This window comes from Gadus chalcogrammus, chromosome 16 (assembly GCF_026213295.1).
Source record: "Gadus chalcogrammus isolate NIFS_2021 chromosome 16, NIFS_Gcha_1.0, whole genome shotgun sequence".
Taxonomy (NCBI): domain Eukaryota; kingdom Metazoa; phylum Chordata; class Actinopteri; order Gadiformes; family Gadidae; genus Gadus; species Gadus chalcogrammus.
The window spans coordinates 31,735,977-31,751,285 of record NC_079427.1 but is presented as its reverse complement, the minus strand read 5'-3'; positions in this window follow the sequence as shown (position 1 = coordinate 31,751,285).

The window sequence follows — 15,309 nt, the reverse complement described above, 5'->3', positions numbered from 1 at the left end:
TGCTGCAATCACTGGCAAATTACTAGAACTTGCTTTTAATATAATCTGACATACCCTCCTCATGTTGTTCGAAGACTGGCGGCCTGGGATAAAGCCAACTTGGTCTAAATGCACTACAGATGGTACCACCTTCTCCAGACGGAGTGCTAGTATCTTGGCCAATATTTTATAATCACAGTTTAAAAGGCTTAAAGGGCGATGGTTACCCATCAAGGCAGGATCTTTGCCCGGTTTAGGCAACAATGAAATAATGGCCCGGCTCATAGAAGGGGGCATGCATTCAGATTCTAATATTTCATTAAATAACAACAGTAAATATGGTGAAAGCTGATCTATAAAACACTTATAAAACTCTATTCCCAGGCCGTCATCCCCTGGAGTATTTCCTGAAGACATCTTCATGATTGCGATCTTAATTTCGCTCTGCGTAACAGGTGCCTCCATATTAGCTCTATCCGCAGAACTGACCGTGGGGAGGTTAAATCCTCCAAAAAAACAATCTATGGCTTCTTCATTACAGTTATTCTCTGTGCTATATAAATTTGAATAATAATTCTTAAAAGATTCATTAATTGTAGCTGCATCACACTGTAGCATGCCATGCTCATCTCTTATAGCGGGAATGATCTGTCTGTTTTCTATTTGCTTAAGTCTGTTAGCTAGCATTTTCCCTGCTTTGTCTCCGGATTCAAAGTATGTTTTCCGCAAACGGAAAAGAGCAAATACTGTCTCCTCATGTGCAAGTTTCTGCAAATTCGCCCTAGCAGTAAGGAGTAAGTTCCTCAGATCCAAGTTGGATGGATCTCGCATATGCAGCTCTTCTAGAGTCTTGAGTTCGAAGTTTAATTTTGATTTAATCTCTCTGCGTTTTCTATTCTCTCCCGAAGAGAAACTAATTAACCAGCCCCTGCATGTCGCTTTAAAAGCCTCCCAGACAGTGGCGATACTTGATAGAGTATAAATTTATCTAAAAAAAAACCTTAATTTTATCCTTAATGGGCAGTGTACAATTTTCATTTTTGAGTAGCATTGTATTAAGTCGCCACTGTTTGGATTTGAGCGGGTTGGTTGGGGGGAAAAATGTGACGGACACTGCAGCATGATCACTAACTAAAATACTATTAATTTTGATCTCAAGAACATTCTGGATCAGATTTGACGACATCATTATGTAATCTATCCTGGAGTAGGAATTATGAGCCCCGGAATAGAAAGAGTACTCTCTAACATCTGGGTGGACTAGGCGCCATATATCAGTTATACCAAGCTCAGATTGGAATTCCCTCATGGCTGTTGATATGTTTTTATCTGAAGGGAGAGGTTGACTCGATCGATCCACTATAGGGTCACACACAGAATTGAAATCACCAACTATAATAAGATAGACCGTGCTATCGTTGGGCACAGAGAGGCAAAGAATTTAGATTGTAAAATATTTGGTGCATACGCATTTACTAATGTTACCTTTTCATTCTGTAGCCAACCTGACACAATTATATATCTTCCCTCTTGATCAACATGTACACTAGAAGATTTAAAAGGCATGTTCTTAGAAATTAAGATACTGACTCCTCTGCTAGCTTTTCCTCCAGGGGAGGAAAATAACTGCCCCACCCAGTTCTGTCTTAACTTTTTAGCTTCAGTCACATTCAAATGAGTCTCCTGTAGCATAGCGATATCACAATTTAGAGATTTTAAGTACACCAAAATCGTGTCTTTTAATTTTATTCTTGATGCCATTTACATTCAGACTGATCAAAACTATTTTGTTCAATCGTGTATCCATCTAAAATAGGGCAGCAAACATATCAGACTCAAAACTGGTACATATGCGACTCCGAGGGGGATGTAGGCACAGGACACGCACCGACCCCACTGGGGGATTAAACATAGAATAATCAGGTTTCATCGTTGCATCAAGGGAGGGCAAGGGGAACATATAATCAACAATAAAAGACGGCACAAAATACAACACAAGCTTGTTCAAAACAAAACATTAACATATAACATAAAGGCTGACATTGCGAGGGAGAGGAATATTCGCCCTCATCGCCAGCGCGTGAAGATTGTGAGGCTTCGTTCAGGCCGGCCCCAATTTCATAATATTTTTCTAATCTACACCTTCATTAGAGCCCCACCCCCCCCCCAAAAAAAAAAAAAAAAAGATACTGCCTTATAGTCATCGAGGAGAAAAATAAGAGTAAATAAAGGGGGGCCTTTTCACCATCCCTCAACATAATGTATATTAGCCTCAGGCCAGAAATATGATACAACATGCACACAAAACAGGATAGGCCCACGGCAGGCACAGTCAAAAACTCATTCGTTCACTCTTGGATGTAACTTTTAATAATAATTAGTAAATGAGAATAACTAAATAAACACCTTACAATAGTGTATTCAATCAAGTAAATAACGCCCTGTCTGGACAGCACACTTTCCTTTTTCTTTCTTTAAATTAGGCTTTGACATTATAACCAATACAACAATAATATTTGATTATGAGGTATTGTTACGTATTTTAAGAATCTAAGCTACCCACACATAGACCCAATGAAGACCAAACATATTAGCCGTAAATACCATACATAGCCACAAGGGGAGCCTTACTGAAGGCTGCAATAGATACTTTATCCACAGAGGGCAGCACCACAGACCAAGCGAGGAAAACCGAGGATTACGTCCCACCGGTTTTCTCCAAGTCTTCCGGTCCTCCGAGTCCATAAGAAAGCCTCCACATCGTGGAGACAGGTAGAACTCTTCAGGCAGCGCTAGGACATTCGTGGGTTAAAGTCTTAGACCAGCTAGGAGAACACTCTCGCACGTGCTAAGGCACATCTTCAATCTCACTTAACTTCAGAGCATCAGTTTACCATACCGAAAATACTTTATACAAATAAAGTCTCTTTAAAGCTATTCCTTTGGATTCGACCCCTCTTTCCTTGAAGAACATTGCAATTGGTGAGATGGTGTTGATCCTAATTTGACTATGTTTTCGGTGTGGTAAATGGTGTTTATGGTTTAAAATATTATTGTATGGTCATCTGAGATGACCAAGGAGGGACTGTTACGTATTTTAAGAATCTAAGCTACCCACACATAGACCCAATGAAGACCAAACATATTAGCCGTAAATACCATACATAGCCACAAGGGGAGCCTTACTGAAGGCTGCAATAGATACTTTATCCACAGAGGGCAGCACCACAGACCAAGCGAGGAAAACCGAGGATTACGTCCCACCGGTTTTCTCCAAGTCTTCCGGTCCTCCGAGTCCATAAGAAAGCCTCCACATCGTGGAGACAGGTAGAACTCTTCAGGCAGCGCTAGGACATTCGTGGGTTAAAGTCTTAGACCAGCTAGGAGAACACTCTCGCACGTGCTAAGGCACATCTTCAATCTCTCTTAACTTCAGAGCATCAGTTTACCATACCGAAAATACTTTATACAAATAAAGTCTCTTTAAAGCTATTCCTTTGGATTCGACCCCTCTTTCCTTGAAGAACATTGCTATAATTCTTTCTTTCTTTAAATTAGCTCTTCCAGAAAAGCAAAGGCCTTATAATCATTGAAGAGAAAAATAAGAGTAAATAAAGGAGGGGGCGATTTCACCATCCCTCAACATAATATATATTAGCCTCAGGCCAGAGAGTATGCAGTATGATTCAACATGCAAACAAAACAGGATAGCACTTTTATTTTTCTTTCTTTAAATTAGCCCTTCTTAACTCTAACTGAGGCTTTGACATTATAACCAATACAACGATCATATTTGATTATGAGGTATACTACCTACTAACAAAGGGAATGCACAAGTCTTATAATGTTAGTTTATTCAACGTCTTTTTCAATAGACCAAAAAGCTACCTTAGCTTCTTGTGCGCAGGGGTGGAGAGATATTACCGTCCGTTAACATCACTGTCACTGTGCAGGATAGGTTTAATGACCTTGCTGTAGTGGGTCTCGGCATCTTTGGTGCTAGAGAAAGACTTGGTCTCTCCTTTGAAGGTGATCAGGAGTGTCCCCGGGTGTCTGATACCATGACGTACCTTCGCTTCACGGAGTTTCTTTCTCACGTTGAACATGGCTCTTCTCCGAGTTTCCTCTGATGTTAAATCCGGATAAATCCACACCCTCATCCCGCGAAAGTTCATGGATCCCTTCTGTTTGGAAAGATTTATAATGGCTTGTTTCACTTGGAGACGCTGCATTCTGACCATCATGGCTCGAGGTGTGTTCTTGTCTGGGCCTACTCGGTGCGCGTTCTCTACTGTAGGATCCCCAGGAAGTTCATCCGATCGGAACATTTTCTTAAAAAAGGAAGTCATCAATGCAGTGGGATTTCCCTTTTCAATGCCGTTGTCTAGCCCAAATACACGCATGTTCAATTCCCTGCTGTGCATCTCCAAGCGCTCAATTTTATCCTTCAGTTTAGTGTTTTCTACTTATAGACCAGTGGTAGATTCCTCGAGGTCAGTAATTCGACTGTTCATATTAGACAGGGCCTCGTCTACTTCGGCTGACTTTTCTTTGCATTGAGTGATGGTTACATCCATGGCGTTCAATTGGGACTGCACCTTCTCTATTGCAATACTCATCTCCTATCGTATTGCGGATCGGAACACAAGGCGTTCAGATGGATTTTCTTTTCGAATAATAGTGCCGATAAGATTTGCAAGCTCTGATTGATTTAATTGAGCTGCCATTTCGATGGTGCGATTTCTCAGAGTTCTGGTTGCACTACTCGTGATGTGAACAATCTTTCCTTTAGTTTTCTTCGGTGACATTTAGCGACTACAGCACATTAAATGCATTTAACAGAGGTTTTGGCTCAAATGATTCTGCAGATTAGAATATCTAATTCATCCTAAATTGTTTGTCAAGGGGCACAGTGTTCCGTGCTTACTTCATACCACCGGAACCGGAAGCTTTTGGCCTTGATAATATGTATGATATGATATTATTTAGATATAGAGCTCCAGGACTGTAACGCAAGTGTTGTACACGTCCTTGTTATTTGGATAACCGTTCTGCTTTTGGTGTTATGGCGCATAACACGTCGGACTCTCGTCTCTGGTATTTCTACAACGAGACTCGTAGTGGGGGTTATCTCAGCCATGGTTGAGAATGAATTGGGGGGAAAGGAACTTTGGCTTTGACTCCCTCAAGAATATGAACCACGACACTGAGGAGAAAGGGATTGTTGGCGGCGAATGTCTCCCGCTTGAGTCCCGCTTCCCGCTGCCGATGGACCGCTGCCGAGGGACCACCGCCTCGGAGCTGCAGGAGGCAGAGGTGCCTAAGCGCTGGCTGGCCACAATCCCTTTCCCCTCCTTGATCAGTCTACTTCACATTGATGTGGACATGGAAGAACCAGGAACGTCGGAGAACCCAACGCGGTCGTTTGAGATTCATAATATCGGCTCACACAGCTTTTGGCCGTGATAATATATATTATATGATATAGATATCTATGTAGGCTACATGATATTATTTAGATACAGAGCTCCAGGACTCCCGTGTGTTCTAGAATATTTACAGAACACGGCTAAAGGCTGGGAGCGCCTCGCCATTGCGATATATCCACTGTAAACAGAGCGCATGGTACCGTGGCTGCAAGCTACTCAGGGCCTCACCCCCACCCTCCTCCTTGACCCGCCTCGCTCCTCCTCATTTGCATTATAGCCAGGGGCGCCGCTAGGGATTTTGGGCCCCATGAAAATAATCTTTACAGGGCCCCCAACACAGCGGCAACATTTTTTGATGCTATTTTACATACAATTATGCATTTTAATGGTATTTTTTGACTATTATTACCATATTTGTGAAAGAAGAACAGCATGACAGTTGATATGTACAGTAGGGGAAGAACTGAGCACTCTGAATACAATGGAATTCATTTTGAGTCATTTATTTGCTGCACCACTGATTCTTAAATTGGAAATAAACTCTTCCATGAAAAAAATAGCAATTATAATCAGTGGAGAGAAAAAAATCTCAGCAAAAACAAAAACGCCATCAGAATACAAAATGGCCATATATGATTTCTCATTTAAGTAGAACTTAATATATGAAAGAATGGCAAATATATCATATAACGTTGCCGACTGAGTCAAGCTTCCTTTTGCAACCTTTCAATCACTGGTCCTTGCTCAACTCTTCTCACCCAAAGCCCAACGCCGAGCCTTCTCATGTGCAAAATCACTTATCAGGTCTTTGAAGTCCAGCTTTCTAGCCAACTGACTCTCAATTGACAGCATGGCAAGACTGCAAAGTCTTTCCTGAGACATTGTGGACCTCAAATAGTTTTTTATCATTTTTAGTTTACTGAACGCTCTCTCACCACCAGCAACAGTAACTGGCAGGGTGCAAAATATGCGCAAGGCGATGCACACTTCTCCAAAGATGCTTTGCAGCTGCAGCTTACAAATTGCATTCAGGAGTTCAAGAGGGGACAGGTTAGGGGGGAAGTTGGCTGCATATACACTGTTTAGGTGTCTTACTTGATTTTCAAAATCAGGAGTAAGATCACTAGAATACTTTGTGATCAGTGGTTGGCACACAGAAGAGATTTTGCCCTCACTAATCTGCCCAACTTTCAGAACAGCAGAAAACAATATGTGCAATGCCCCGGAACCTAGTGTCCAAGTCACTGATGATACGGTCCATGGCTGTATAAAACAGTGTTCCGAAACACTGTTTCTGAACTCTCCTGAGTTGTCTCCTCTTCAGCGGTTTCATCATGGAATCTCCGCCTTTTCTTCTGGCGGCTGGACTCCTTGCTTAACTGAGGTGTAACATTCATTTCCCCAGCTATCAACTTTGCCTCAGCTAGGAGAGTGTCCCATGCATCTCTTAGAGACTGCATCTCTTCTGTCAAGTCTCTGATATTGGCTGCTTCTATGTCAAGTGATATTTTTCCTGACTGGAGAATAACATTCCTGTTGTCAATACTTTGCAGTACCTTCAGCCAGACAGTGAGAAGAACAACAGCATCAAATGACATGAAGTATTTCCTCAAACCATTAGCTTCTGATCTTGCTTCACTGGTGAGACTGCATGTCATAACTATGCTATCAAGGGATTTGAGGACAGAAGGTAGGTGCTTTGCCACAGGTTTAACAGCCTCAATCCTTGCACTCCAGCGGGTATCAGATAGGCGATGCAATGAGCAACCTGTTTGCTCTTTATAGATGGCCCAACGCTCTGGGCTGCCACTTACAAATGTGTACAGGCGATTTATGCAGCCGAAAAATGTGGATACCTCTGGGCTTGACTGTGCAGCATGCACACCAACAAGATTTAATGTGTGGGAGGCACATGGTGAATAAGTAGCCATCTTGTTTTTCTTCAGTATTTGAGCTTGGACTCCCTTTATTTTCCCTGACATGTTAACCCCGTTGTCATAGCCCTGCCCTCTGCAATCACCGATGTCTATCCCATGGTCACGAAGAACTGCATGAATCATCTCTGCGATCTCACTCCCCGTCTTTTTGTGAAAATCCCTGAATTCAAGGAACCTCTCCGTAATTTCCCAATCATCTTTTTCTTTGTCATATTTAACATACCGTAGTAGCACCACATTTTGCTCAGTATGGGAAATGTCTGGTGTGGCATCACAGATGACAGCATAATATATGGCATCCTCCCGTTCCTGCAGAATTCTTTTCAGAACTCGTCGTCCACATAAGTTGATAAATTCATTCTGGCTGTCAGAGCTAAGATAATGTGTTAGCCTGGTTCCTTTTCCTTCTTTTTGTTTTTGTTTGTTGTCCCTGATTTTTTTTAAAGTGCTCTTTCAGCAGAGGATCATAATGTGACAAGAGCTCCAGTGTGCCTAGGAAATTGCCATTATGAATGTCATCTAGGTCTTTGGTTTTGCCCCTGAAAGGCAGGTTTCTTGAGGCCAAGTGTAGGGTTACGTCTAAGAGTCTTTCCAAGATGGCTCTATTTCTGTTTGCAACTCCTTATTTAACAGAGAATCCACACCTCTATCTTTCATTACAGATCCTTGCAGATTTTTCCATCTTAAGTAGCAATCTCTATGTGCCTCACTCCTCTCATGGACTGGGAATTTATTGTACATTCGACGCCACTTCACATCACACATTTTATACCCATTTTGACTGGTCAGTGCACTAGTGGAAGGCTTTTTCTGTACATGGGAGAAAAGCACACATGGTATGCAATAAAGTGAATTATTACTTTGACTAAAAGTCAGCCAGTCTCTGTTTACCTTTTCTCTTTTATTTGCTGCCTTTCTATAATTCAGGTAGTCAGGGAATGGCTTCCCCTTTGAATCACATGGCATTTCTACTTCTTTCTCTCTCATGGCCAATTTCCTTACTATCTTCTCACTATCCTGATCAGTTAAAGCTGCTGGCCAGAAACCAGGGTCATCAGTCAAATGATCTTCTTCCCTTTCAAAGACCTGAACATCAGCTTGTTGTTCTTCCTGCCTCTCTGTTGTCTTTCTGGCTCTTTCTGTATTCAGTCCATTCTCCTCTGAATTCCTTTCAACTTCTTCGCCCTCACTCTCTGTCGCCTGTGTTTCTGCACTCTCACTGTCATCTGTACCCTCTTCCATCTCTTCCTCCACTTCCTCCACATCCCTCCCTGACAAACCAGAAGAGGGTCCTGGACCTGGCTCTGTAGAGTGTACATGACATACATTAATTATATAGGATTTCCTATAATATAACTATTTGTAATAGCATAGTCACCAACATGTAAACTTCTCTGATTGGACTGAGAGCAGTCACCCCAGTCTGCTGCACCCACCACAGATGTTCTCCTCTGTTCTTACTGCACGTCTTCTATTTCATTTTTGAAAAGGGTTTATGCTTTTTAAACCATTAAAATTGCCATGACGTACCTCCGTGAAGCGAAGGTACGTCATGGTATGCCTTTTATTTAATTCATTTTAATTAATGAATTACCTTCATCTTTGTATTGTTTTGAGACTGTAGTAAAATGTATTATATTTTGTATTATATTATTATTATTATTTCAACACACACAGCTGCTCACCTCCTTCCTCATGTGGGGGCACTGGGGCTGATTCAGGGGCAGGGGGAGTTGGGGGCTGACAGACAGCTGCTGCAGCTTCTGGTGCACTTGACTCTGTTCAGAATGAGGCATCATTTTGACAGAGGGGAGATCAACTATTATTGAATAAGAACAGCTTGATAAATGTTTGACTGGATTGATTATTTAACTAATATAGCAGTAAAATGTAAAAATCCTGAGTTTTCTTGAGCTAACATGGTGAGAAAAGTGAGCTAGCTTATAGACCACAGACAGGGACAAAGTTTCCACCACAACAAACCCACCTTTTCTTTGGAAATACTGGGTGACATATTGTCCACCCTTCAACTCCTTCTCCTCTCTTAATTTATTTTCCTTTCTTTTTTGGCTGCCTGATTTTTGAGGCATACTGCTGTCTCCTCCGCTTTGCCCGCTGTGGCCGCCGGTGCGCTACCGCATCTGATCCTGTCAGACTGAACCATTTTACGTAAATAGAGGGGGGGAAGGGGGGGCCCTGCAGGGGTTGATGCTTCCAAAACAAATAAAGGAATTGTTACCAGGACATGGAAAATAAAACATGTGTGATTATAGGTTAGTTAATAACTTATAATTTCATCATCATTAGGTGCCTCTCTGGGCCCCCCCTCCATCATGGGCCCCTAGAATCCGTCTCCTTTACCCCCCCCTTTTTGGTGCCCCTGATTATAGCTACAGACACCAAACCAGCGCATTTGCGTGAAGCTCAATGTGCGACTGGCTCGGAGTGGCTGTAACTCTGCACCACGGCTGAATTTCGGGAACGTCTTTGAATACTGTGTTAGTGGCCCAATAATACCTATATTAAAGCATCCATAAAATAGCAAGTCATGGCACCTTTAAACATTGGACTCGCCTGCAGTGTTTCGGTCATCTTGCCATTGGTAAGTAAAAAAAACATGTGAATAAAGTGCCTAAATGTAAGCTACTTAACATTTTTGTGAGGGGATCAATAATAGGCCTATAGTGCTTCTCCCCCCCCCCCCCAACCCACAATATATTACTTGTCTCATCAGATCAATTTGATTAAAGTTGAAAATCGAAAAAGTTTTCCTTTTATCGAAGCAATATTTTTCTGATTATTAATGTCATTGCAATATTATAACTTATTATCACAAAATAATAATTGAATAATTGTAATGTTTCCCTAGTAAAGTTTTACAATATGTGTATGCATTGTGTTTCTTCTTCATTTTCAGAGAGAAGTGTAAGAGACCAGCGAATCTAAATAGCCATGGGGGTGTGCAAAAGATTGGTCAGTGTTTTTTCTTTCTCATGGAAAAAAAAGAGAACTAGCAGCTGCTCAAGAGGAGCTCAAACTACCCCATCACAGGTTGATCACAGATAGGCCTTTCCCACCAAAAATAACCAAGAGCCAGTTCAGGGCTGGTGCTAGGGCCAGTTCAAAACTGATTCCAGCCTTAACCCAGTTATGAACCAGTTGCTTCGATTTGAGAACAAGATACTACTCACACATCCAGTTCTACAACAGCTGTAGGTAGGGGAGATGCTCATGCTGCAGCTGCACCAGCCAAAGTACAGAAGAAGACACTGGGCAGCTTTTTTAAGAAGTCCCACTCTGTTGCTACCTCTGGTCTTACAGACGAGCAGGCTATTGAGGCTGAACTGACCAGCTACCTCCTGGCACCTGATGCAGACAGTGAGACCGAACCGCTGGCATGGTGGCAAAAACCACTAAACAACTTATCCCAGAATGAGCATCCTCGCAAAACGCTACCTGTGTATTCCTGCGACAAGCTCACCCTCGGAGCGTGCCCTTAGCACTAGTGGCAATATTGTGACTTGCCACAGGGCAGCTTTGAAGCTAGATGCTGTGGACAGACTAGTCTTTCTGGCAAAAAACCTGTAACGTGATTGTGATAAACCAATGATGAAGCTTAATGACTGGTTTAAACTGTTCAGCTTGTTATTTTTGGGTTTTCTTGTAAGTCTACCTCTACAAACATTTGAGATTGTTGCCTCCCTGCGAAAGGAGTTTGATGTGATAGTCACTCACAGATCTTTAGTTTTAAACAGATTATTTTATGTAGCATAATATCTGGTTTTACAATGTTTACATTTTGCACTCGTTTTGCACAATTCTGCACTACGTAGTTCATATTTTATATATTAAAGTTCAGTTCATGTGCCAGGGCCTTTCTTCATCCACTTTTTTACTTTTTATGTATTGGTTGTGCCTCTACACGATTTAAGATGTTTTCTGAAGCCCTAAATGTGATTAAATGTTCCCTGGCTTATCATAAATATGATAATAACCATCATGTCCCTCACCTAATGTTTATGTCTTTCACCTGTAAAGAAAAAATATATATAAACGTATATATATATATATTATATCGTGATTAATATCGATATCGATCGATATCGAAAGAATAATCGTGATCATATTTTTTGCAATATCGCCCAGCCCTAGTTGGAGTCCTTCGCGCTGGCCATCCATTTGAGTGACGCATGGTCTGACGAGCGTGAACTCCCGGCCCAGGAGATAGTACCTCAGCTTGTCCAGTGCCCACTTGTTGGCCAGGGCCTTTCTCCACAGTCGAGTAGTTCTTCTCGCTGGGGAGGAGCTTTCTGCTGACTTAAATCACTGGGTGTTCCTCTCCCCCCTGGACCTTGGAGAGTACCGCCCCCAACCCCACTTCCGACGCGTCGGTGTGGACTAACAGGGGCAGAGAGAAGTCAGGGGTTATTAGGACTGGCTCCGAGCAGAGGGTTCGTCTGAGGTCCCCGAATGCTCTCTCGGCCGCCTCCGACCACGTTACCCGGTCTGGTAGGGCCTTCCGGGTCAGGTCATTTAGGGGGCTGGCCAGCCAGGCAAAGCCGGGGATAAACCTCTGGTAGTACCCTACCAGACCAAGTAATGCCTTCACCTGTTTTCTGGAGGTGGGGCGGGGTCAGTCACTGATGGCGGCGACCTTGCTCTCTTGGGGTCGGACGTTCCCCCGTCCGACTTGGTACCCCAGGTAGGATGTCTCCTCCAGTCCCAGGCGGTACTTTGCGGGGTTGGCGGTGAGTCCGGCCCTCCTCAACTCTCCCAGGACCGCCCGCAACTGTCAGAGGAGGACATCCCAGCTGGTGCTGTGGATGATAATGTCATCGATGTAGGCTGCTGCGTACGCCTGATGCGGCCGAAGGAGCTGGTCCATCATCCTCTGGAATGTGGCGGGCTAGCCGTGGACGCTGAACGGGAGGGCCGTGTATTGGTATGATCCCCCCGGGGTCGCAAACGCCGTTTTCTCCCGGGCGGTTCGGTTGAGCGGCACCTGCCAGTACCCCTTGGTGAGGTCCAGGTTGGTGAGGTAACCGGCGGGACCGAGTCGCTCTATGAGGTCGTCGACCCTGGGCATGGGATAGGGGTCAAAGTCCGAGACCTCATTGAGTCTCCGGAAATCATCACTGAATCTAAAGGTTCCGTCGGGTTTGGGGACTAGGACGATGGGGCTGGACCAGGCGCTGCGTGACTCCTCGATGACCTGGAGCTGGAGCATCCTGGCGTCTTCCTCCCGGATCGCGTTCCTATGGGCCTCCGGGACCCAGTAGGGGGGTACGCGCACCGTGACGCCTGGCGCCGTCTTGATGTCATGCTGGGCCCCCGTGGTCCTCCCGGGTATCTCTGAGAAGACGTCCTGGTGTTGCAGGACGACTTCCTCGAGGTCTTGCTTCTGGGCGGGGCTGAGGTCCTCTCCCATAGGCACTACTGGTGTGTCGCGTCGGGCGGCCAGGACCAGGGGTGCCGGGGCCGGTGGGTTAGCTCCCGTTCGCCACTGCTTCAGGAGGTTGATGTGGTAGTGCTGGGTGGCTTTGCGTCTCCCGGGTTGCCGTACCCTGTAGTTCACCTCCCCGACCCGGTCGACCACCTCGTAGGGCCCCTGCCACTTGGCTAAGAACTTGCACTCTGCCGTCGGTATGAGTACCAGAACAAGGTCGTCGGGCCGAAATATGCGCAGCTGGGCTCCCCGGTTGTAGACCCGGGCTTGGGCTTGTTGGGCCTGTCGGATATGGTTCCTGACGATGGGCCAGACCTACGCCATGTGGTCCCTCACCTGCTCCACGTGGTCCACCATGGTGCGATGGGGGGGTGGCCGACTCTCCCACGCTTCATTGGTGAGGTTGAGGAGTCCCCTTGGTCTTCTCCCGTATAACAGCTCGAAGGGGGAGAAACCCGTGGAGGATTGGGGCACTTCCCGGACTGTTTCAGGGTTTTATTAAAGCGCTCCACGAGCCCATCAGTCTGGGGGTCGTAAACCGATGTCCGGAACTGTTTGACCGGGAGGAGGCTGAGCAGTTCTTTCATCACCCGTGACATAAAAAAAGTCCCCTGGTCTGTGAGCACCTCCCTGGCTATCCCTACCCGACTAAACAGGAGCATCAGCTCCTTAGCGACCGCCTTGGCAGTGGCGGCGCGGAATGGTAGGGCTTCCGGATACCGGGTAGCATAGTCCACTAGCACTAGAATATACCTATGTCCCCGGCTGGTCTTCGGAAGAGGCCCGACAATGTGTAGGGCTAACCGGTCGAATGGTACTTCGGTTATAAGCATGGGGATTAACGGGTTCTGAACCAAGGGTCTCGGGGCCGTACTCTGGCAGTCGGGGCAGGCCTGACAGTATTGGACTATGTCTTTTTTCACCCCGGGCCAATAGAACCGGTCTAAAATCCGATCTCTGGTCTTGTCCATGCCTAGGTGGGGTCCTAATATGTGGGAGTGGGCCATGAACAGCACTTTGCTAACATAGGGTTGAGGTACCACCAGTTGTTCAGTCACCGCTCCTCCCCGATACAGCAGTCCTCCCCTTGTGCTGAAGTGAGGGTTTGGCAGGCGACTCACCGACTCCCTTGCTTGGCCGTCGTGGGCGAGGACGTGACTCCAGGCGTGCTTCACGGCATCATCCTACAGCTGGGCACTGGCGAACTGTCCGGGTCGAGTCGTTCCTCGTCGGAAGAAAATCCGAGAATTCAGTGAGAGGCGAGCTCTCGGCCTCTCCTGGTGGGCCGGTCTGTTCGGTGGCCGTCGGAGTGTCCGGAGTGTCCGGGAGGGGTTCCGTGGGTCCCAATCGGGGGGTTCCTCCCGTCGAGTGGCCTGGGGTGCCCGGAGCGGAGGGGCCATCCTCCTCGGGTCCGTCGTCCTCTGTGGACGATTCGGCTGGGGCTGAGTGGGCCACCCTAGCCCTGTAGGTGAGTCTGCCGGTTCGACCGTGTCATCGCGGCGGGCCCTGCAGTGGTTGGTGACCCGGTTCGGGGTTCCATAGTCTGGAAAATATGGGCAGTCTCTCCAAATTAATAGGGGTACGGGGAGGCGGGGTACGATCCCGGCCCATGCCGTGTACATCCCTCGAGGGGTCCGCACTACCACATGGCAGGTCTTGTACGTGCGTGTGTCCCCGTGCACACAGGCGACCTCTATGTGTTCCCCTTGCCGTCCCCAAGCTGCCGGTGTCCAGGAGGGCCTGTGTGTCCTGATTCCCTACCCGCACTGGGAGGGTTGGGAACCCGGGCTTCTGCTGCGCCCAACATGTGGTCAAGAGACACGGCCCTGACCGTCGACAAAGGCCGACGGCATGGATACATCGCGGCTCCCGGGACACTCTCGGGCTAGGTGTCCGTTCCGCCCGCAGCTGAAACACCGTCGGTCCTCCCGGTGCTCCTTGGAGAGGGTCGGCGGTCCCGGTGGGGGTGTTTGGGGTGCGGGGTGCGTTATTCGGTCCTCGATGGTCCCGGGGCGTCTCGGTGGGCCGCGAGAGGTTCCATATGCTAAGACTCAGTTGCTGAGCCTCCTGCCAGTTTTCCAGCTGCTGGACCAGCTCAACTACCGTGTCGGGATGCTTGATGGCGAGGGTTCTCAGGGCGTCGGCCGGTGTTGTCTATCGGCACCCGGTCGATGAGGCTGGGTCCCTCTCCGTCCGCGAGCCACATGCGAATCAGCCTCCGGTGTTGGGAAATTTGGGTCCGCACGGCGCTTCGGCAGTACTGGCTGGCGCTCTCAGGCGCCAGATCTTGGCTGGCCTGCTGTGCGGGTCCGGTGAGAAAGGGGGACAGGATGTGGGCCCACTGGTCCTCCGGCCAGCTCTCCCGACGTGCTGTGGCTGCGGCCAGGTCTTGGTCCCGCTGTTGACGCTGGGCGGCGGCCGCGGTGGTGGCCCCATCCGGACTCTGCATGGGCGGGCGGGTTGGTAAGCCGTGATCCGTAGCGTGATCAGGATGCCTGCATTCTCCACCATATGTGGC